Source organism: Falco naumanni, chromosome 10 (assembly GCF_017639655.2).
Source record: "Falco naumanni isolate bFalNau1 chromosome 10, bFalNau1.pat, whole genome shotgun sequence".
In the NCBI taxonomy this organism is placed as follows: Eukaryota; Metazoa; Chordata; class Aves; order Falconiformes; family Falconidae; genus Falco; species Falco naumanni.
This window is the reverse complement of record NC_054063.1, coordinates 9,125,536-9,149,821: the sequence shown is the minus strand read 5'-3', so window position 1 is coordinate 9,149,821 and position 24,286 is coordinate 9,125,536. Positions and strand designations below refer to the sequence as shown.

Sequence of the window (24,286 nt, the reverse complement as noted above, 5' to 3'; positions counted from 1 at the left end):
AAAAAAATTTCTCGCACCTTCAGGTAGCTAACAAAAAAGCAATGCAAGTTTAAAAGTCAGCTTTAATAGGTTCTTTATAATATATGTCAGCAGATTTCCTTCAAGTAACAGTACTTGCTACTACATTGTTCTGTCACACTTCCCAGACTTCAAAGGTAACTTTACCCTCAGAAGTTCACTGGACAAATTTGTGTACAGAAAAAAAAATGTTTTTTCAAATAATTTAAAGGCTGTAAAATATTCTTGTCTTTGCCTGACTGACAAGTTCATGATCTACATTTCTCGTACAGCAGACAGACTGAATAGAACTGAAGCGGATAGAAAATGTGAACTATAAATCACCACCATTAAGGGTTTTTCCCAGACAAATACAGAAATTTAGTTCATGAGGAGTTTGGCAGAGTGACGCGTTTCTCATTTAAGCATTCTTGTGCGTGATGTTGTGCAACGAACAACAATATGGCATGCACAAACGATAAACCAGAGCTTCACTGAATAAGTACACACTTAGTCACCTTGGTAAGCTGTAATCACCTCATATTTCTATAATAAAAGGAAGCAGAAAATTGGTGTGGAGTAAATAGAAAAGATTTCCATGTGCATTATGTGCTTACAAGCAGAAAAGGGAAGTTAGCTGACCCTCTGGAGTAAAGCCAAACTGCTTTACTTCACCCTCATCTCCTTTTGTTTTCTCATTTTACCCCCATACTTTGTACAATACAACTCGGTATTAGACATTTTTTCTTTACTCAGAAGGAGGATCATAGATAACATCAGTCCATTACTTGACAAGATCAGTCACCTCACAAATATGGTTGTAAACAGAGAGACATTTAACATGCTTTTCACCTCCATATTTAACACTGATCATGGGCCCTGGGACCCCCAGAGCCTTGTGTTAGAAGAGTGTGACTGGGGACAGGTATGATAAACTCCAGCCAATTTGGAACTCGTCTGAGCCTTGCTGTTCCAGCCAGACACATATAAATCTATGGGGCCCAATGGGATTCATCCCAGGGTACTGAAAAAGCTGGCTGACGTTAGTGCAGGACCTATCTCAACTATTTTTAAAATGGTCTTGGGCAACTGTAGAGGTCCCAATCGACTGGAAGTTGCCAAAGGTGGTCCCAATTTTCAAGAAGGATAAGAAGGAAGACCCTTGTAATTACAGGCCTGTCAGTCTCACTTCAGTGCCCGGTAAAATTATGAGAAGGTTATTCTGAGAGTTAGTGAAAAACACGAGAGAGACCATGCAGCCATAGGTGATAGCTCCAGCATGAGTTCACAAGGGGAACGCCCTGCTTAACCAACTTAATTTCCTTTTATGACAAGGTCACTCATCTAGTCAACCAAGGGAAACCAGTAGATGTGAGGATTTTATTTTAGCAAAGCTGTCTCTTATAGTATCCTTCTGGACATAGTGTCCGGCATACAAAGTCTGCAATACATGAGGTGACCAATTAGCCAGCAGGTTGGGCTCTAGTGTTGTACTAAATAGGGCTGCATCAGGCTGACAACCCGTCACCAGTGGGGTTCCCCAGGGCTCAAACTTAGGGCCAATGCTCTTTACTGGTTTCGTAAATGATCTGGACACAGGAATTGTACATACATTAATACGTTTTCTGATGATACTCAATCAAGAAGTGCTGTGGACTCCCTTAAGATGGGCAATCAGCAACCATATGAAATTTAACACAAGTGCAGGGTTCTGCAACTGGCATGGGGTAATCCCAGTTATAGGTGCAAACTGGGAGACAAGCAGCTGCACAGCAGCCCTGTGGAAAGAAATCTGGGAGTTTGGGTCAGTGGTGAATTGAATCGAGCTGTCCAGCTATTGTTGAAAGGTCTCAAGGACAAGACTTACAAGGAACAGTTGAGGTCACTTAGTTTGTTCAGTTTGGAGAAGGCCGAGGGGTGACCTCATCGCAGTTTACAACTTCTCCAAGGGGGGCAGTGGAGGGGAGACACTGATCTCCCCTCTGGTGACCAGCGATAGGACAAAAGGAAATGGAATGAAGCTGCATCAGGGGCAGTTCAGATTGGTTCTCCACTGAGAGGTCACTTGCAACAGGCTCCTCAGGGAAGTGTTCACAGCACCAAGCCTGCCAGAGGTCAAGAAGCATGTCTAGATGATGCTCTTAGTCATGTGATTTAGTTTTAGGTAGTTCTGTGAGGAGCAGGGAGTTGGTCTCAACAGTCCTTATGGGTCCCTTCCAACTTGAGATACTTTATCATTCTTCCTCAAATTCTTTGACTCTTCCTGATGTCTTTTTCTTTTTGGAAGAAGCATACCTGACTGTAGTTTAGAATATGAGAAGTCCCATTCCCCACCTTAAAGTTCCTCCTAAGAAATGCTCACAGAAATCGCAAGCTATAGAAAGAAGGTGGGAATACAGCAACCGAATTTCTCAGAGCAGCAAACAAAATAGATGCTTTAGAATTTTACTAGTAAACTGGACTTATGCATTACTGTCCTGAATAACTATATGCATGCACCAAATGATCAGCTACATAGTACGATATAGTATGGTCTCAAAAAAAAAAAAATTAGTTCTAAGTGTAAAGCCATAAAGGTTCTTCCATAGAAGCTCCTTAATCTTATGAGCAAAAGAATATTGTAACACAGAGATTCAAGAATTACCAGAAAAATAAATGCAGCGTGGTTCTTATGCTTACAAAACAACATTTGCCTATTTCATACAGTAAACTCTTACTAAGCATTTAATAATGCAATTCTAAAATGGAATTTTCACAAAAAAATATTTACTGTCCTGGATGAAAGCAGAATAAATGTCAATTTCTTTAAGTCAAACAAAACTATGACATCTGCAGTCTAAATAGAGCTAATCTTCTTTCACTATTTATGAGTAGTATGGCATTTAAGTAACTCAGTGGTAAGTCAAATATCACAAACTACCTGGAGGGAACAAATAAAATTCTACAGTCAAAATACAAAGAAGTTACATTATTGGCCATGCTTGGGATCTTTCTAGTCAGATTCCAATATCTTGCAGTTGGAATGTATCCAGTGTTTGATAAACAAGATTTGAGAACATGCAAAATAAAAGTATATGAAGCAACCTGCTTCTGATTCAAGGTTTCTTCCTAACTGTCAAAGTTCACAGCTCTGTATAGTCACTCAAATTATCATACTTCAATACTGTTAACCTCAAATACAATTTTACTTACTGTAGACAATTATGGGTTTGAAAAATGTATTCCTTTGAATAGATTTGTCCCCCATTACATTAAACAAAAAAATGCATTCTACAATCCTCGTACAAGGAAAATATATTTTAAAATAAACTTCATGTGGAATATAGCTGGTAAGCAGAGGAGGACACAGCTAGCCTAAATCCTATGAGGACCTAGGTTCTCACTTATATGGAACCTGTATTTTCACTGTAACTGATATATCCTGATATCCTTAGTCTTCAGCACAGCTGATTATGAGGCTGCAACATTCAGAAAATATTCTTTTGTTTGGAAGTAGAGCTGTTCTTTAGACAAACATGTATTTGCCATCTTGCCAGAGTACAGTAGTATGTGTCCTGACTAAGTCTTCTAGTTTCCTTTTCAGTAAAGGGACAGAAAAAACCCCAAGTTTTTTCCATTTGCAATCCTTCCAAACAGAGGATATAGTACAACCTGAAATCAAAAAGCTGGATACTTCCTACACAGAAAAAGTTGTAATTCTTCTGTACCAGCATTGGCAGAGCTGTAACACTGCTACTTGCCCCAGAATTCTTATAGAGCAAATAGCAGTAAAGAATGCTATTAATACTACTTCAAATGTCATGCTTAATTTATTAAACCTTCATTTAAATCTTCTTGTTAGATGGCTAGAAATTCAATATTATTTGTGCCTTTTTTATTTCAATTTAAATTAAGCATATCTTTGGTAAGTGGATCAGAGGACTGGGGGGGGGCATGGTTTGGTTGGGGGTTTTGTAATTTTTTTTTTTTTTAATCGTCATTACTATCTTCTTAAAATTTCAAGCAATCAGTCTTTGAGGAAGGGCATCTGAAAATCATGGCACAGCAAAGATAAAAGCAATTCAACAGTAGCAGCAGTTTTCATACTAAGAACAATTAAACCTGAATTAGAATAAAGTGATCAATGCAATTAAAGTCTTACATACAGATGCTGTAATAGACATATTTCGGTGCTTAGTCTCAAATAAGAGTCCGTGACCTAAACAAAAGTTGCCACATGCCTTACACAATGCTCAAGAAGGGGTGAGAACAAATTTAAGTCAGCAGGAAAAGAGTAGCATCACCAAAACCTACTACAGACAAAACTTTTTAATAAACAGTATGTCTCTAAATATCTTTTCCAAGTGTGATGGAAAGCATTTTAATTCACTAGAGATCCATAGCCTAGATCTCCCTCCTCTAAGAAAGGTACAAATTCCTTAAAGAGCTGACTGGCACCTGCTCTACTCATGTAAAAAACTACTTGAGAAAAAGAAGTTTCTATTGTTCATGGAAGAGCCTAGCAATCACCTTTAAAATATAAAGCTTGACTTGAATTTTCTCCTCACAATGAAGGAGCTCAAATTTAGGTCTTTATTTTCCCAGAGAACATATTAACAAGCAAGCTACAATATTCAGATGAAGCTGCATTACTGTAAGGAAAATAGTTCAAAAATCCTCGGGTCAAGTAGAAGGATCTGCATGAGAGGGCATCTCAGCATCTCACTAACAATTCTAACATGTTATTAGTGATAATAAACTTTACTGGAAGCCAGAACAAAACCCTCACGGTAGTCCTCTTTTCAGACAGATGCTCTGTTGAGTGGAATACAAAAATATCATATATTTTCTTGATGGCATATGTACAATTACATATGCCTTGAAGCCTGCTCACCACGTAATCACACAAAAGTAACAATTCCATTAATTTCTAATGCTCAGCTGATGAAAATTCAGAAAGTTTTAGTCATGCTAGAGAACTTTCAATTACAAAAGCAAAAAAAAAAACCAAGACTCCACACACCACCAGAAAGCACTCACAAGTTTTATCAGAACTGCAATTTAAACATGTAAATTTGACAGAAATTATGCCTTTAAATGGCTAATATTTTATGAGCAGGAATAAGATTCAGGCTTTTACTTGTAAGATACTGAACATGTATATACAGAAGATAGCCATGGAAAAACAAAAAGAGCACAAATTCCAGAATGTTTCAATATGTTACAGTCTCCCGCCGTTAATCTTCTGACAAATGTTTGGTTTTTTATGGAATTAAAGGTCAAATACATCCTATAATGTTTAGGAGGAGCAGAGGCAGGTCACTCAGAAACACCTAAGTTAAATTTCTACCTTCTATAGTCTCATTTTCAACATGCAATGCTACAAGGAAAAAGCCATATCATTTTTCCACACATCTATCCATTATACACAATCCTCCTCCAATGCAGACTTACCAGGGAGAAAGGTGGCTCGAAGCTAACACCCTCAAGTACCAAAACTTCTCATTTTTGCTTCCTACTACAGCTCCAGGCTTGAAATCCTTCCACAGTATTTGTTACCATCTGCTGAATAATGGTATTCTTTCTCTGCCATAACGACAAAAAGTATTTTCAGGACCACTTTCTGGAACATACAAAATAACCACACATCTGATAATGCAGCAGTAGTTCTACACAAAGTAGATGCTGAACTATTCTCTCTACCAATCTGTCAATCATCCACCAACAATCTGCAAGATCATTGCTTAACATTAGACCAAACACAGGCCCTCTGGACAGGCAAAATGACATGAAGTTCATTTAAAAATCTTCCCCAATTAAGTGTTCTTACCTCAGGTGATTAGATAACTGCCTGAGTAGTAAAGATGTCCAAGACATTAATCAAACAATTGGACTAACAAGGAGAAAAATACCATCATTGTTTAATGGAAAGTTAACTTAAAACCAGCTGTTATTTCAGAAAAATCTGGGGGGAAACGGTGTGTTGATAATACTAAATTAAAGGAAAATATCTGGCATTAAACATGCCCAAACTGTTCACGTTGCTTGTCACAATAACATTCTTGATAAATAACTGAATAAATCTGAGTCAAGCTCAGTCTACTGCCTCTGAGGAACTAGAGGCTCATTACCAATATCATTATCTAAAACTAATTAGTAGTTGGTGATTGTAGCCTGCTGGCACTAGAAAGCTGATTAACATTCCTCAGAAACAAACAGGGCTGGACTGGGGGAGAAGAGGGATATTTCCCTTTTGCTTCAACCTCAAATAGCAGAAAGGGAGTTAAATAATTAACTATTTATACCTGTGCACGTTGCAGCTTAGTTTTTTCCATTAATCTGTGAAACACAGTGATACCGGATGTGCTTGAGGCTTTTTCATTGCTTAGCGTACATTGTGTTCTGAATTTTTTGCCTGGTTGGGTGACAGAAATAGAAATCAAGTGCAATTAAGTATTTTATTACCATTGTTTAATTAAATAAATACTGGATTAACTTGTCAAAGCAGATTTCGCTGGCACGCTAGAACAGCATTTTCGTTTTTCTTCATGAATGTAATCTGTGCCTAAATACTGTGATGATTAGTATAATTACTTTGAATAATACTGGGTGTATTTAGGGGAGAAGGATGGACCAATTATTGACTATTCCATAGAAAACATTTCCTTTCATTTCCCTAATAATATTCTATGTAACCATTTTTCTCCTTTGTTAACTGAAGAATGGGTTCCTTTAAAAATCGTAAAAAGAAGTTCAGGACAAATTTCCATAGTGGTCAAAAGTTCCGTATCAGAAGAAAGCTCTGCAGTGTGACGTAAGTCTTGGTGTCTTATTTAGTGGACACAGTAAGGGTCATATTTGCAAGTAAATTTTCAAAAACATAGATATGTGTATTGGAAAATTTTCCTTTTGCTACTATCCAGCTACCTTGTAAAACATGTGTTATTAAAAGTAGCTTATTCCCAGTGTAAACCTCTACTGTAGTAAAAGATCAGATGAGCAGGAGGAGGTAAAGTTTTACTTGTACCTCTGCTGGTTTCTATACGGTGAAAAATACATATCTATGCATATACATATATATTAATATACACAGATACACATTGATAACGTATGGAGAAAAACAGATTTGTCAACTCTGCTGCAAACAAAGGGGGGGGGGTGTTAAATAATTTCTATGATGTAATATTCTGAAGCACTAGATTTAATCACTGCGACACAGCTAAGAGGCGATGCTCAACAGGCACTGCATCCAGCGCATTACTGACCTCCAATGGATGCAGGTGCTCAGCTCTATCACCAAAAGTATTTAAGGCTGTTGAGATTCTTCTTCAGTTTAAATATTTTCCTTTATTTGGAATAGCAGGATGTGAGATTATCCCTCTACTTTTATGAGCCATCAGAAAACTAGCATTCATGAAGGCCTAAGCACACAAAAATATGCTACATCAGTATTATAAAGTATACTTGGTTTTGACAAAAAAAATTACTTAAAACAAGAAGTAACATGGCACAAACTAAAGGACAAGTAGTATGCTGTATCTAAATTTAAAGTCTGTACTTGTGCCATACCTCAAACACTAGAAATTTTGTTCAAAGTCATTTATTCGTAACAAGATTAAATACAGCTTTGACATAATGTGTGCAACATTTAAATTATGCCTTGGTGCAAAAACTAGCATGAAATATTTGTACAAAGTAGTGCGTAGCAGCAGTAACACTAAACTAGACCATGTTCATTACAGTAGAATAAAAGGAAAACACATTTCTTAAGCTTTGGACTTCAATAGAGGCATTTCTATGGCTGTATTTATAATACTCAGCCTCAGAAGAAAAGTTCACAATTCACATACAGCAACTGAAAAAAAAAACCCAGAGATCTTTCTGGTTAGAGCAATAGTCTGTAACAAGGTTGATACCTTTTATATAAATACATGTCTGAACGTTACAGAATTTTACAGTTGAAACTGGAGTTCGTGCATTCGATGCAGAATCATCGAATAACCTAGGTTAGGAGGACATCATGTGGTAGAATAACGTATGAACAGACACTGTAACTCCCCAAAAAAACCACGCCGTCTACAGCTGCTGCCCCTTGCAGCCAAAAATACTAAATACTGTTGACAGACTCTGTGACTCTAGAAGCAATCTCCAATATTCGATATTAGGATAAAAGAATTATTAAGATGATCTGCAATTCTGTTACAAAGGTGTGGGTGAACGACTGGATTCAGCGCAAGTTTCCTCAGTTACTAAGCCCTAAGCAGCCATTTTAAAATTTTAGAAGTACACAGTCCCATTTACAGGATTAAATTTCACCCTTCCATGCACTTCGCTCAAACGGTCTTTGCCAGAGCCCTACCAAAAGCAGTAATTTGTGCATCTGTGACCTGAAAGCATCGATAAGCAACGCCACAGAATATACGCAAGAGCTTCATCCTATCTCATCAGTAAAATCTCTCATGAACAACTCCATCATTACTAGCACATGAATCCAAAAAATGTAGCTCTAGACAAGTATTTCTGGAACTATGTGATTTATGTTCCATTTCCCTAAAAAATCCATATTATTTCCCTTGTCAGAGGCCGATAATTAATCCTTAGAATATCAGATGAATCTACTTAAACCTTAATTTTAAAAATTAAAAATAAAGCAATCCACTATAGTTATAATACTATCCATAAATTATGGAGTCAGTTCAGATTGTTATGGTATCAGTCCAGGAAATCGGAAAAAATTGCAAGAACAGAGAACAATTTAATAGAATGGCTAAGGATGGACAAACCTCTACATGTTTAGAATTTCATTTCAGATAATCACTGAAGACAATGGAAGTTCTTTGGAACCAGGAAAAAAAAAAGCTGGAAAACAGCAATTCTAAGGGGATTTTTCTCTTTCCTATTTCTGGCCAAAAGATATAGGGTTCAGATCATGTTATTTCCTTTCACAAAATCATAGACTCACTCTTGAAGTATTTTTTTTTTTTTACTGAATTAGAAAAGCTAACACAGAGACATTAACAGTACTTTTCAATGTGTTCTAAAATTAAATGTTCCCTACGGATGACAAGAATTCTGTAATGCTGACTGCAAACACACAACTGAGATGTCCTGAAATACTTCTGTTTACAAGGCTTTTGTAATCAGTCTCAGCCTTAATACTCAGAAGAGCCAAGCATTTCTTCCCCTACTACAGCATCATTTAGCAACCCTGGATCTTCCATCCTATTCCAACATTCTTAACAGAATACATATTTACAAAATAATAGTTTGTGAACTCCCATAATTCACCTCAGTGAGCAGTCTCAGATATATCTTAAAGCTTTAAACCAACCTCCCCAGAAGAGTTTTGAAAACCCAAGAACCTGCACAATCAAGTCTGCAAGCTGGGTAACCACCTTTCAAGCACAGGCTAACTAGCCACGAAGGCTGGACAAAGAAACTGGGTTTCTAATCAGTGGGATCCCAGAACAGCATTCTGGCAGGAGTAGCTGGAAAGAAACAAACACCTACACGCCATGTTTCATATGTATATCCTGCATTTTATCAGTTGGAAAGAAGCTTACTTAGCAGCAGCGCTGTCAGAGGAGGGGAAGTTTATTATGAAAAGAGGCATCTCTGCTATCAGTGAGCAGGGCTGAGGCGTCTAAGTTCATCAACAACATTTTTAAAACAGTGTAGGATATCTCAGTACAGTTGAGATGGCTGAAGAAGTAGTTTCAAGACTGAGCTTGGTTGGTTTTGGTAGGATTTATGAGATGGGATGCCTGCTGCAGAAGAGAGGTGGATTCTGTGATACAAAGAGTCACTTCCAGTCTCACATTCCTATTCTGCAGGCAAGGCTGGGAAAGTATTTGGAATGTAACAGCAGCAACTTGCACCAAGACCATAGTTGTTCACCGCCTTGGTGAGAATCAAATACAAAAGAAAAGAAACCTGCTTCTCAGGTTACCCTGACACAGGAAAATGGAAAACTGCATGGCTAAAATCACACCACACAAAAAGGGTCACAGGGTCACCAGGTCTCTTTGTGGCTACATTAAGTAAAACTCATAACTGACTCAAAAAAAAAAAACAAAAACATTTTGGCCTTACCTGCTCTCATCAAACCTGCTGTTGAGTAGTCAACAGCCTAACGTTGTTCTGTCACACTCGCTTAATCTCTACTTAATCTGCTTTTGCTTTTTCCTAAGCAAACACATGAACAGACACATACAAAAGGGGAAAAAATCAGTATCAATGAAAGCACATTGGTGTTGCAGAGGAGGCTTCTAATTGAGCAATAGATCCCTCCAGATCTGTTCAAGTGAAATTACAGAAGGTTTACAGAGAATGTACCACCATTATTTTATCTCAGTGAATGGGGGAAGGGAAAAAAGACGTGTATTTACCAAAGAAAATACTGGGTTTAGAACCCTGAAGGAACACTTCCCAATGTCTATCTACCAAATACTCTCTGTGAGTAACAAAGAAATGTCTACATGCCAGCAAGGGAGCTAACACAATGGGATTTCAGTCTCACCTGCTTCACCAGTCCTGTCTGGTAAAGCCAGTAGGACAAGCAGCAAATAGTAGGAATGCAAATTTCTTCAGCCATGGTGCTTAGACAGCAAGGAAAAGGCTTCTATCAGCCAGCATCCAAAATAACCAAAGGTCAGATTTCCTGGAACTCAGCTGCAGAGGGCATGCACTTGAGCATACAACCCCCCTGCCATTCTCGTATCTCCTGATTCTCTCCAGGCTACTGATTTACACCTCCCACCTGCTGGGAAATCATATGCTATCTATCAGTAAGATTTGTTCACAGTGTCACACGGATTGTTGTTTTTAATCTCTGAGTCCAAAATCTCAGTTGACTACCCTCCAACACAGTTCCAAATGCAATCTGAAGGAGTTTCTAGTTGCCCCGAGACACGACTGCACCGTCTTGCTTGGCAGGTGTTTTGAAAGGATTTTCCATCTCATCTTGTTGCCTCTCAGCAGTCAGATGAAAAATTTCTTGAGCATCTGGGACGACATGTATTTGGGGTTTTACACTTAGTCAAAAAAATATTTATCCAACAGATGGAAACATGACAAACTAGTCTCTAAAGTAAGCATGCCTTTTGAAAATCTCATGCCTGAGTCAACATCCATAGTTGGCAGTAGATTGCTACAATTTCAAAAGTGTCATTGCACACAACTGAGAAAATGTCAGGATCAATCCTCCTTCTTTACATTAAAAAAAAAAATGTGGTTATAACCTAAGAAACATATGGGTAATCTGAGTAATTGAGAAAAATCCAATACCTTAGAGGAGCTATTTATACACAGGATGAGGGAAAATTACATTTGTTTTATGTACTTTAATGAATTAATCCAATTTTTGCAAAAATCCTCAATAAGGCCTGATAACAATTAAAAGTTTTTGCCATCCTAGCCAGGTTGTCCAAAACAATGAACAAAAAAAAACACAGCCCTACTCAGCTCAGGACTTTTATGCAGCAATGCACTGCATAAAGACATAACTGTATTTGAGAAAAGAAAATTGCTTTTGAGTTTATTTTATTAAGCTGTAGAGGCAAAATAATTATCTGTTTAAGTTCATTTTATGCAAGTAGGGATTGCCAATGTAAGCACAGAAAACTATGGCAGGAAACAAACTAAACGCTGGACCTAAACTAAAAAACAAATTTAACTTTGGTCATCTTTGATATTTAGTTCCAGATCTGAACTCTGCAGACAGAATTTTTATCTAACTAGTAAGAGGTGGTACAGCTGTGTTTGTATTAGCAGGCGGAAACACCTCGATTTCCTTTACTTCCACCACATATAGTGGCCTCAGGGTTACAGAGAACTGAAAAACCTTATGGGCACATAGATACAATAAACTCCTTCCTAACAAAAAATTAAGTCACCCTAACATTTTGACTGCATGATTTACTACAAGCCACAGGAAAAAAAAAGATGTGACATTTCATCCGGAAGAGCCTTTTGTCAACAATTATTCATGGAGGCAAAGTTCGGGAAAATTTGTTTTCTAATTTCTCAGTGGCATCATTTATGAATATCCTAAATTAGATTGTAAGAGTATCTTTAAAGATTTTGTTCTACTTCGAGGGAGTTTACAGGGTTATCTGTACACAATACATTAACTAATCAGTAAATTTAATCAGTGTATATTACCAGAACATACCTCTTTTTATTCTTCAAACTTTTTTTTTTTTTTTTTAATTTAAATACATACTGCTGCCTTCTGGAATAGAAATCCATGAAAATATGTCTTCTCAAGACTTCATAAACATGACCATGCACTTGGAAATCAATTACTTCTGTAACACCTAATTTTCTAGTCTTATGCAGGAGCTTCAACGTGACAGATGCCAAATATCACCCTGAAGAAAAAAAGGTAGTCATAAAATTATGTCGTCTTTTACTACTAAGGAGAAAAAAAAAGAAAGCATTTTCTACATGAGTTCTTCAATCATCAGAATGTATCATTTTGAGACTACAGGTTATGGTCTTTCTGTTAAGGTGAAGACAAAAAATTCCAGAGGTGAGTGAAATTTGGATTTTAAAGTGTACCAGGTTCATACAAAAAACTTGATTTCCAAAAATATCAAGTCAGTTTCCTTAAGTACTCAAAAACTTAAACTTTCAGTGATCTTGACTGTTCAGCACTTCTGAAAACTGCAATGACATTTGTCTTAGACCCCCTCAAATTAGTAATTACTTCCAAAAGTGTTTTTTTTTCACTTGTCCAAATACACACAGTGGAATAACAAGCAAATGCGTTCTGGTTTGCAACAACTTTACTTCGCCTTTACTTGTATACATCTGTTACATCTGTCATAAGATGTCTCCTTTGTCCAGAATACAGCTTTCGAGTAGCATAGACATCTGCACATGAACTAAGCATATTGCATCACATGTATTAAAATGCACCTAAGTGTATCTGAGAGCCAGCTGTTCAATTACACTAACATAAATTTCAATAAACAGAAATCTTTTGGGTTTAAATCTTTTTTCCTGGATCTCACTTATCTGCTTTTCAGATCAAACAATTCAGCCCAATTCTGAGGCATTTTGCATTTTTAAATGCTTTAGTTTGCAGACTTAATGTTTTCTTTTTCTTAACATATAAATACACCTTTTGTGATGATTTCTGCTTTTACTTGTAATTATCCCATTACAAGTGTAATATAATTCCATTTGTACTTAAAGTTAAGTAAGTTTCATGGAGCTAAATAATCAGATTACAACCTTATGGAACTAATTAAGTTATCCTCAAGCACAAGTATTTTTTTCCCCAGGAAAGTCCCTCTGAGTTCTACAGGACTGCTCAGTGAATAATTTTTGTAAAGGTGAGTATTTGTGGGGTCAGATCTTAGTACATAATGCTGTATTTTCTTCTTTGCTGCTTTCTCAAAAATGGTGCTTTTAACATGCATACTTACTGCATAACCACTTATTCACTCCTCAAAAATTGTCACATCACATAGAAATTGTTGCTCTCCTTCATCTGTATCCAAAATTTTAAAGTAACCTCAGATTTCACCAGCAGACACAGAGGAGCTCTCACAGATGTCACACATACTTCAGCAGAACTATGCATATTTTACAGTACTGCTGATAGATGTTTCAGCCTTAAAGGTGTATTGAGAGCCATCATTTCTCAAAAGGCTTCAGAAGAAACATACTTCTAAGCTTCATTTCAATCGATAATAATGAACAATGCTGAAAAAAGATCATGGGCGAAAAACATTGTTCGGTTATTTGTTCTCCTAGGTCTCAAATCATCTGGCAGTTACCCTATGAAAGGCTGGAGGAGGGAAATGCCATTTTGGCATTTTACAGTGACCTGTTCGGGTTTTTTTAACCACAGTTGCTTAGCTGCTGAACACATATGAACATGCAGAAAGGTCCAGAAAATCAGACTGGGAGCTGAAGAGAATACAAAGACCTGCAGGGAATTAATTAATCCTTACATATACCATAGCTTTTTTTCAGAAAACAACCCTGAGGGGCCAAGTTGCACTTAATAATCAAACAATGGTTAGAATTACTGAGGCTCTAAATATGATTAGAAATCAGATGTTCATAGTAAGATGTCAAAACTCAAATGTTCAAGGATCAGTGACTTTTCAAATGTGTTGCACTAGACTATACCCTTCTTTCCCAACTAAGAGGCTGAGGATGCTGACAGAAACCTAGCAGAACTTAAAAACCCCTCCAACCCAAACAAATGAAACACTGCTCACCAGACAACCTTAAAATCAGCAGTGTGATGAAGGGACTTCCCAAGGCCAGGATTTCTGCAGAGTTCTGAAGAAGGTATTGGTTCTCTCTGCCAACTCCCTCAATATGCTATGGCTCCTAACCCCACGCTAGCTCTGCTGCCAGCCCTTCATAATCTGCAGTCACGGGTTGCCAAAACCTGCTTTAGACTGTTCTCTGTCAAAACTCCCACTGACCAGCAGACTGCTGACATAATGCTGAAGGAAGTAACACGTGTGGAACACCAATATATAGTGGTTCAGAAAAGGGAAGAGAAAGTCTGAATTTAAAGAATGCTCATTTTACACACATTTTTTAAAATACGGGGTTTTTTAGTTATGGATTTAATTCCTTTATATAAAGCCAGTAATATTCATGTTTAATGCTACAGAAATGCTGCAGCTATTGTGCTAAGGCTTGTAAAAGATCTGGAAACAAATTTCTGTATGACTCATTACCTCTGCTCACTTGATCAATTACTTATTTTTAGCAAAGTCTGTGTAAAAAATGAAATGGCCTCTGTCTTTTTGGTTTTACCTATGCGGTGTATAGTATGTTACTAGTTTCCATTGAGAACCATACCAAACATAAGTGCAATAAAGCATTGTGTGTTCAGTTATTTAAATGGAGTTTGAACACGAAAATGTAGTGTTCGATTCCATCATGCTTTAGTATTGCATTACTAGACTACCTCATGGAAATGAACACATTCACTGCTCAGAGCAGGTCCTGCTTCATCTGAATAAGACTGCAGAATCAGCCTCATATTGTCTTTCCTGATGGGTTTCTGCGCTAGAGCTCCTGTAAACAACTAGTCTCAGAAGACAAGCCTTGGCAAGAAATCCTAATTCTACTAATTTCACAAGTGCTTGAATTACATAACCTTCTTCAGTTCCATCAGAGCTATCATATTTCTCTGTATTCACTGCTGTAGTATTTTACAGTAATGACTCAGAAGAATTAAGGTAGCCATAGTCTCATTGTATTGTCTGCAACTAATGCTATGGAGTTAAGTGACGTACTGGATTTCATGCAGTGTCTTAAATTTATCAGTTTTCAGATTATGGAGATTAAAACATTTGAAATCAGGGAAAGTTCTCTTAGTTGTGGCTTTATAAAAAGGTAAATAGTGAAAGATTTCAAATAGTAAAATCACATATATAGAAGATAAATTTCTGTCCAGGTACCCTCCATTTTAGTTGTGAAACTGAATGTCATCACTTACCAGGTTAGTCCTTTGTTATTAACCTAACAAGTAGCTTCCATTGTGAACACCCTTATATTCTATCCTGTTTCCCTCTCTCTCATCCTAGCACAGAGAATGTATACTGGCATAATTTTTTAAAGCATCAGTGAATACAGAGATAATTTATTTTCAAAGGAGAGAAGGTACTAATTCCCTGCAGTCTGGCTGAATATGTTAGTTTTTCAAACCATCCTATCAATGGATGCATCTACATGAGACTTAAACTTCTGATCAGGAGTGTGCTTTTGAAGTGAATGTCCTGTTCGTTCCCCCTAGCCTTACTTTGTTTCACACAGCACAGATCAGAGAGTACAGCTAGATATCCCCGAGTGAAGCAACGCTGAAAGATGCACTCTACAGAGAATCTAATATGCTCCAACTATTAATGGACTTCCCGTTCGCAGGAGTAAACTGGAACTAGTTCAAAGCAGATTCCCTCCTTTCCCCCCCACTCACACATAACGTGGACATCTCGTATATACATATACATATAACGTAGGCTCTCAGCACCAGCTCTATGGATTGGCTCTTACTGCACAGCGCTACTTGCTAATGTAAGCATGGACAATATTAGCTCAGGGCGGTGGGGAGGCTGGAGCATTTTGCATGACAGGATGTATTTCCTTCCATCTCAGCTTTCCTCTTAATAAAATTTCCTTTGATGAAATTATTTTAAAAATAGATCTTTTTGTTTGCATAGGAGGAATGGATGCAAGTTAAATTCATGCATGTCAGGAATTTCAAGATTGAAACTCTAAGTTCTAGCAAACACAGGCTGGCATGTTACATGCATGCATGTACGTGCATATTATCTGCATGTACAAAGATGAATATACTGAATGTGCAGTTTACGTAGTACTTTTTATCATATTTAGAATCTGCTATCATGCTTATCCTGTGACTCCAACACATTTTATCTGAAGTTTAAAAACCTATGCACTTATTTCAGAATATTTTGTGGCAAACAGCTTCATCTCTCCATTGAAGCACTGTAAAAAAATGCAAGTTCAGAAATCTCACCTAAACCAAAGAGAGAACTAAGAAATTCATGAAATGCACTTATTTAGTCTGGAGATGAATTCACTAATAAGATGAGTTTTGCTAGGCACAGCAAATAACCGACATAAAAATCACTGCATTGCCCAGTTTAAGTCATGAATAGGAAATAAAATAAATCACTTTTCATCTTAAAAGGCAAAGAAGCAGCAAACTGAATAACCACATCACCACTGGTTTAGTATTCATGGAGCAACTTACTGCACTGCCCATCTTTTACGTTTTTACCTTTCTCTCCATTACTACAGCTGTACTTCACCTGATCTAATCTTGCACTAATCCTAAAAACTAGATCAGTACCAGAATACCAAGAACAGAACGCAACACAACACAAAAGAACACAACACAACGGAACACAGTATTTTCAGTTGGAAGGGACCTACAGCGATCATCTAGTCCAGCTGCCTGACCAGTTCAGGGCTGCCCAAAAGTTAAAGCATGGTATTAAAGGCATTGTCCAAATGTCTCTTAAACACTGACAGGTTTTGGGCATTGACCACCTCTCTAGGAAGCCTGTTCCAATCATATCTTCACAGAATCTTAGCCCATAGAAAATGCAGATACAAGTTTTTTATAATCTAGAGATTTGGTGATGTAGGTTAAGAAAATCGTCCCATAAGAAACCAAAACAACAGGGTTTTTTTAGTGAAACGAAGCTAAACTCAGTCCTAATATATAGGATTTTTAATGACATAAACCATAAACATATTACTAACATTGCAGGTGTTATTTGCAATTATTTAATAACTTACTGTTTGCATGGTTTCATCTGTAACATCTTAGAATTGGCTACTCTGCAACAGAAATCTCATATTAGAGGAAAACAAAAGACTGGCTAGAACCAGTAAGAGAAAATAGCCCAAGTTGCTACATCTGATCAATCTGTATCTGCTATAAACGTTATTCTCAATTTTATATTATATTATGCGTATATAAATTATATTATATATAATATATATAATTTTTATAAAAGTACATTACATTATGCTTATAAAATTTTATATCATATTATGCTTATATAAATTATATTCTATATAATATATAATTTCTATAAAAGTATATTATATTATGCTTATAAAATTGAGAATAACGTTTATAGCAGATACAGATTGATCAGTTGTAGCAACTTGGGATTTAAACTGAAATGTACTACTGAATAAAAAAATATTAAATATAACAACATCATTTTGGGGCTATTGGACAGCTTCAAGGACCCCTAATGGGAAGATGCAAAAGCTATTTGGTGGCTTATATGGAATATATCTGTGTTGTTACTTTGGTGTACACCAGAGATATACATCACCACAACTGGCATTATCTGTCACCTACCTTTGCAGTTCAAGGAGAGGCTAATTGCTGCATAGGTATATAAGAGTGAGATACTATTTCCTCTTTAAAGTGCTTTTTTCACTTTAAAGTGGTGGAAACCGCAGGAGAAACTTAAGCTATTTCCACATGTTGTGTCCTCTGCTACACAGTCTGCCTTCTTTGTGCACTCAGACAAACTGATACAGGATGACGACAAACTGTCATGTGGGCTAGCCTGAGCAACAGCATGCTATCCCTGCCGCTAGCACACTTGAGTGGCGGCTCAGCCCCATCAGCCTGTTTCCCTTCACTCAAGAAAAGTGACAGGGTATCATAACAGCACAAACACCTGTGACTGTGCATACTTCCAGGAGAGCAAGACTGAGAGGGCTTCAGCATCTCCCTTCCAATCTCCCACATTCTTGGCACAGCTGACAGCATCACTAAAATACTAAATATAGTGCAGACCTACAGTTTTTCTCCATCTCCTCAACTGTACTTGCCAGATTGCCTCAGTTCCTAAATACAGCAAGTGAGGTTGAAGAGGTGAGAAAAGCAGTAGTGCTGTGTGGGAAACACAAATAATAGCAGTGCTATGACAGCAGAGCAGAAAAAAGGCTCCAAACCCTACCTCCACCTGAAGCCCCATTCCATGGGATCACCCACAGCATGCAATCATTTCTATTTTTAAAGCTATATTTTCTAACATGAGTCAGTTACCAATCTATTTCTGACCTGAACAGGAAGGACAGCGGAACAACTTTAATCACAGCTGAACCAAAATTAGAACAGAAAATGGATCAGTTCAGTTCCTTTATTTATACTAACCAACTTTAGGTGTACCTATATGAGCCAATTAGAATTAAAAAAAGAGTATCCATAAGCTCCTTCTGTAGATACCAGGTACCGCAAGCTGGTTTGAAGTGTAGTTCAAAACACAGAATTGGGTATTGGAAGGGGCCTGTTCTCTCCAAAGCTTTAGCTTAGAAAACTGGCTAATTCAGCCAGCCAAATTAAGTGACCATCTAAGGGATGGTGACGGTATGCCTGTAAGATTCACCTCTCTGTCACCTCGGTCTCTTTTTTGTTTGGTGAGTTTGTCAGGATCCAAGCACACCGAGGCCCTGACAAAGATGGGAGCTTCTAAGTACCGGTATAGCACAGGGCAGCAAGTTGAACATAGGTCAGCAATGCTCTTCTGCAGTGATGAAGGCAAACCACAAACCCGACTGCATTAGCGTAGGCATAGCTAGTATATTGGGGGAAGCTATTATTCCCCTTTGCTCAACACTTGTGTGGCCACATGCAGAATATCCTTTATTGGATTACTGTGTCCAGTTTTAGCACTCAGGACAGGAGAGGGAAAGACAAACTGGAAGGAGTCCAGAGGCAGCCTCTCCCAATGGCTAGGGGACTGCAGCACATTACATGAGCTAAGAGAACTGGGTTTGTTTAGCAAGTAAAAAATAAAAGGCTGCAAGGAACCCAAATGTGGTTTCCTACCACCTAGAGAGCAGTTACAGAGAAGACAAAAGCAGACTCTTTCCAGAGGTGCACAGGGAAAGAACAAAAGGCAATTCTGACTACGCACAAGGAAAAAAATCTTCACCATAAGAGTGTCTAAGCACTGCAGCAAGGCCCTGGAGAGGCTGTACAAACTCCATCTGTAGAGATTTTCAAAACCGAACAGGACAAGACCCTGAACCTCTGAGATTAACCATGCCTTGAGGAGGCCTGTGAACTAGATGATTTCCACATGTCCCTTCTGACTTTAATTCTACAATTCTAAAATTGAGACTCACACATCATATGTATGAATATACATGTTAAAAGCATGACATGAACTGGTTAAAAATCATTATAGTTTTTTTTTAAAAAGTCGTGCCAATGTGTGACATCAGAAGCCTTCTTCTCCATGGCAGAACAGTGATACTCTAGCTACAAAAATTACACTGAAGAAAATAAGAATAAATCCTTAGTCATAAGACTATGATGTTATTGAGGACATCTTATTATTAGATGAGCAACAAAAAAAGCTGGATGGCACTGAAAATGCAATCAAGCACCAAGATGGCAGATATGAACTCATTAAATGTATAAGCTTTGTTAAAACTGCAGAAAGACTTCTGTCTGTACAATCTGCTGCAGCCCTGCTGTTGGTTTTTCAGACTGCCTGATCTGTCTCGTAATTCCTTTGGAAAACTTGTAAACAGAAAATTAGAGTAATCAAAATCTTACAGATATATTTATTAAAATATAGAAGTATCCTGATGTAAAAGCATATAGAATCTATAGGTCAATATATAAATAGCTCTTATTTTAATACCCCAAAATAGAAAAGTAATTTTCAGCGCCAAGGCTGCCCTTAAAGCTAGTTGCATATGAGGAAAATACATCTTAAAAGGGGGAGGAAAAAATCTGTGGCTTTTCCAAGCTGTTTTGACTACTAACAGCTCAGTTTCAAGATAAATGCAGTATGCATAATATATGCAGCATGTTTAGATTTGACATTTACAGCTGCAGTTAGGTAATTTTACAGATATATGTATGGATAAGTACAGGGTTAGGCAGGGATGCAGCAAACTGCTTAATATAAAGATGGAGATTTCTTGTTTAGTTGCCTAGCAATAAGATCTGACTCCTGGAAGCTAACAAATAATGATTAGAGAATGGAATAGGATTATTTAATGTATCTAATGTATCATACAAAAAGGAACACAAGGCTATTGAAGACAGGGAAATGCTAGGCCAGAAAAAATCAATTCTATCCAGTGAAATCTATTCAGGAAATATGTGATCTGAAGGAACTACAATATCTAAATTAAAGAAAGCCTCAGTCTGTTCACTCTGTCAATATTTTTCATAGTTCTTCTTTTAGCAGAAAGTCTAATTCCATCTTGGCTAATGGATCTGGCTCTCAAATTGCTGTGTTTAACTTTGCCCAGCCCACTCAATAGTGTTTGGAAGCTGGAGAGAGATTTTTAAAAATGGAAATGGATGAACATGATGACATTTCTTGGAAAACACAGTATGATACTAATGGAAAATTTGATGACATTTACTACACTGGTGGAGAGGCAAAAGTCCACACTTGTTTTGTTATGAAGAGCTTTAAAATTGCACTGATACCTTTTAACACATTTACAAGGTTTCATCTCTCAGTTGTTTCAATATTACATATGTTTTTCTCTCAGTACTTCATAAGTAGATCAGGAAGGTCACAAGCCAAGGATAGGTAGCATACAAGTCCAGCATAGGTTAGAAGTACTTACTTCTTAGAGCATTACTGACATTGATCTTTTCCCATTATAATCTAAATTTAAATAGATGTCTACATTAAAAATGGGAAAACGGAGGCCACTGGATAGTATTCCAGCATAAGCGCTGTGAACTTGTAATGCACTATTCATGTATTATTTAAACTTGAAAGAAGACATGCGATTCCTCTTTCTACTATTTCCAGTCTTTAAAACATTCTTCTTTAGCAAACCCTTTAAAACAGTACTTCCCAAGATCTGCTCCTGTTGGAGTTGTCACTTAACAGTATTCCGTCTGCTCAGCACAGAAACTGTCATGAAATTTCTCTCATGTGTCCTGTTGCGCCAGCATAAAACTGGAGCGACTCCACAGATTTCCTGTGTGACGCACTTACTCGGGGTTTGTCTACACAAGGAAGTAAACATAAAGGAAAACTAGCCTCTATTCAGTGCACAGTATCAACTCTGAACTAACTCCTAGTATAAACATACTTACCACACAGAAAGCCAAGGCAGTTTTTCCCACTCAAATATGGATCAAACCACTTTGAACAAAGACAGTCCTACTAAAATTCAAAGGTGCAATCGCATTCCACAATGCAGTGCTTTACAAAAATAAATCAAAGTTTCAGTATCAGAAGCAGCATGTCTTCCATCTGGTCATACATATCCTGCTTCTCGACAGAAGATTTATTTAGGGGTAGTTTTAGATACTGTACACTGCTTTGCATTTTAGCATGAAAATACCCTTTCACTGTCCATAAGGTACATTTGTACAAAATAGCCCATAACTTAGTACTTAAACAGCACGAATTCTTCCATGAAGACAATGCCTTTATTTCTTAATATTCCTTCCCCAGCTGCAGACACCATTACACTGACTAACTACATCTTGAGTTTGTCTTGTACTGTGGCTCATTTGTCCGTGTTACAGCAGTGTGAAAAACCCTTAAATGGGACGTAAATTTTATTTACTACATGAAAGGTCTTAATAAACAGGAATTTACTGATTTTTCTATGTTGTTCAGACACTATAGAGATGTAAACCACACAAACATCTAAAAAAGCAAAAAACAATAAAAAAGAAGGACACACAAGTGAGGATTTTGACGTATGAATCATGGTAAGTAATTCAATCAGTGTTAACTTACTGAGATGCAAATTGATTGGTTGATTCATTACAGTACTTCCTGTGTAATAATAACTTACAGGTTTCTAATAATTCTAATAAAACCTATGCTCCTACCACCTACATGCTAAAAAAGCTGAGACAACAGTACTTACCTGCACACATCCCTTAGAAGACACTTGCTGTTTACAGATATCTGTCAATAAAGAATAGACGGTCTGGGATGAAAAGCATTGTGCCTAGGCCTTACTACACCTCCCTGCAATACTGAGACTGTACAAAAACATGCAGTCAATCCTCTCTACCCATCTCTCTCACAGATCCCCAGAACAATCTGGCACTAAAAAAATCCATGTGGTCAACATAAAAAATCATAATCTCATTGAAAAAAAACTGTAGAGGGAGTAGGGACACAGAGTTGGCTCTGATCTCTTGTTGATTCTCACAAGTTTCATATACATTCAGTGGTATAAACAATGATTTCAGAGAGTTTCTGAAAAAGAATAAATTTGATAGAAACCTCCAAGCTGGAAGTAATTAGTTTCCTCATCTGGGGTGACGTGGTAATCTTTGCATCTATTCTGATATCTTAAGTACAGAATCCAACTTTTTTTTTCCCTGTCACAAGAAATAATAGCTTGAGCTATTAATTTCAGTCACATGCACCTGTAATTTGAGCTCTGCCCTTCATTTTTTATTTTTATCTCTTTTGACAAGTCACAAGAAATGTAGTATGTTAAGTTTGAACTCTTAATTCATTGTGAAAGTAGTAAACTGTCTGCCTCACTTTCATATTTCCACATCACTATTGGCTTAAACAATATTCAAAGATCTGCTGCCAACTATGTAGCAAAAATCATGTCTATTTTGTAAGATGAATTGAAAGGAACTGTTATTTATGTACATACTTACTTACAACACTGCCGCTTGCAAACAAATGTATGTTGCCAATGTACAAGACAGTGTATCTTACTTGCTGTACTGTGACAGTAACAGGTTTCTGCATTTGACATTTTCTAATGCTTCACACTGCACAAGAAACCAAAATACTTCATGTTCTCACTGAAGATCCAGTAATCCTGCTTGCTTATGGCTACTCCAGTGTGAAGAATGTGAAAAGGAGATGCTCTGGTGAGTAATTATACACCCCCTGGATGAAGTGTGACTACTCTTTTCTATATTTTTATCTAAATTAGACATCAGCAAATAGCCAAGACACTTTCTTAGCAATCAAGTTTTATAATAAAACATATGTTAGACTTCTATGTAGCCCTAAACATTTTTCAGTCTGGCCTAATAGCAAAGGCTATCAAGCCAAATACACTATAAATTCCACTCATGGTATCATAAGCAAAGTAGTAATGCCACTCTTTCTTCAATTAGATGTCAGTATGGTGTACACTCCTTTAGGTAGTCTTACCTTCTTCCTTTTTTACCACCCAAACTACAAACCATGCTTTCACTGTCTATTTCTAAAATTGCTTTCGAAACTTCGTAATTTTAAGGCCTGCATAAATCCTGCACCTGAATAACAAAAAAGGCATTTTGATGCAAGTGTACTTGGTATACTTTTATCTACATATTTGAAGATTTACACTCCCTAAGTAACCATACTCAAAATTGAGATAAAGCAAGTGCTACACTCTCTCACTGTAAGAAAGGCATATCCAGCCCACTTTCTGTGTTTGTTGTCCTCTTAGCCAGGTACACCTCAGGCATATCCCACCTGTGAGGCAAGATGTTGTCCTTGAAGAAAATCCCTTTGAAATCTCCCTCTTAAAAAACAGTCCATGAAAGCAGAACCAATATTATACTAGTCTGATCATAATTATTTAGATTGCAGTTAATTACAGTTGTTATCCGTAATAGGTTGTAACACCATACAGAGGAGATGGCATCATATGATGCCAGATCATCAACTGACATCAAAAGGAGGCCAGCGGTGTTCTCAGTTCTTTTTTTTCCACACAGCCCTAGTTGCATTAGTAGTCATTTCCCTTCAAGAGCTCAGTGACAGCAATTCTGAGGGGACAGAAGTGACAACTTTGTTCTTGTGGAAGA

General features: G+C 37.3%; 1 long non-coding RNA gene across 12 annotated transcripts in view; it reads right to left on the bottom strand.

The window, feature by feature from the left end:
- Positions 1-24,286, bottom strand: part of LOC121094466 — a 261,158-nt gene that overhangs the window by 226,407 nt on the left and 10,465 nt on the right. For 7 of the 12 annotated variants that reach the window (XR_005829846.1, XR_005829851.1, XR_005829856.1 and 4 more), the window contains exons 3-7: positions 12,149-12,347; positions 10,069-10,161; positions 7,242-7,397; positions 6,282-6,391; positions 5,431-5,562 (exon numbers count right to left, since the gene is read on the bottom strand). This is a non-coding gene — a long non-coding RNA (uncharacterized LOC121094466). Of the gene's footprint in view, positions 1-5,430; positions 5,600-6,281; positions 6,392-7,241; positions 7,398-10,068; positions 10,162-12,148; positions 12,348-22,380; positions 22,422-24,286 lie in introns of all 12 variants that reach the window. The other 5 variants (XR_005829849.1, XR_005829855.1, XR_005829854.1 and 2 more) reach the window with 3 other exon arrangements.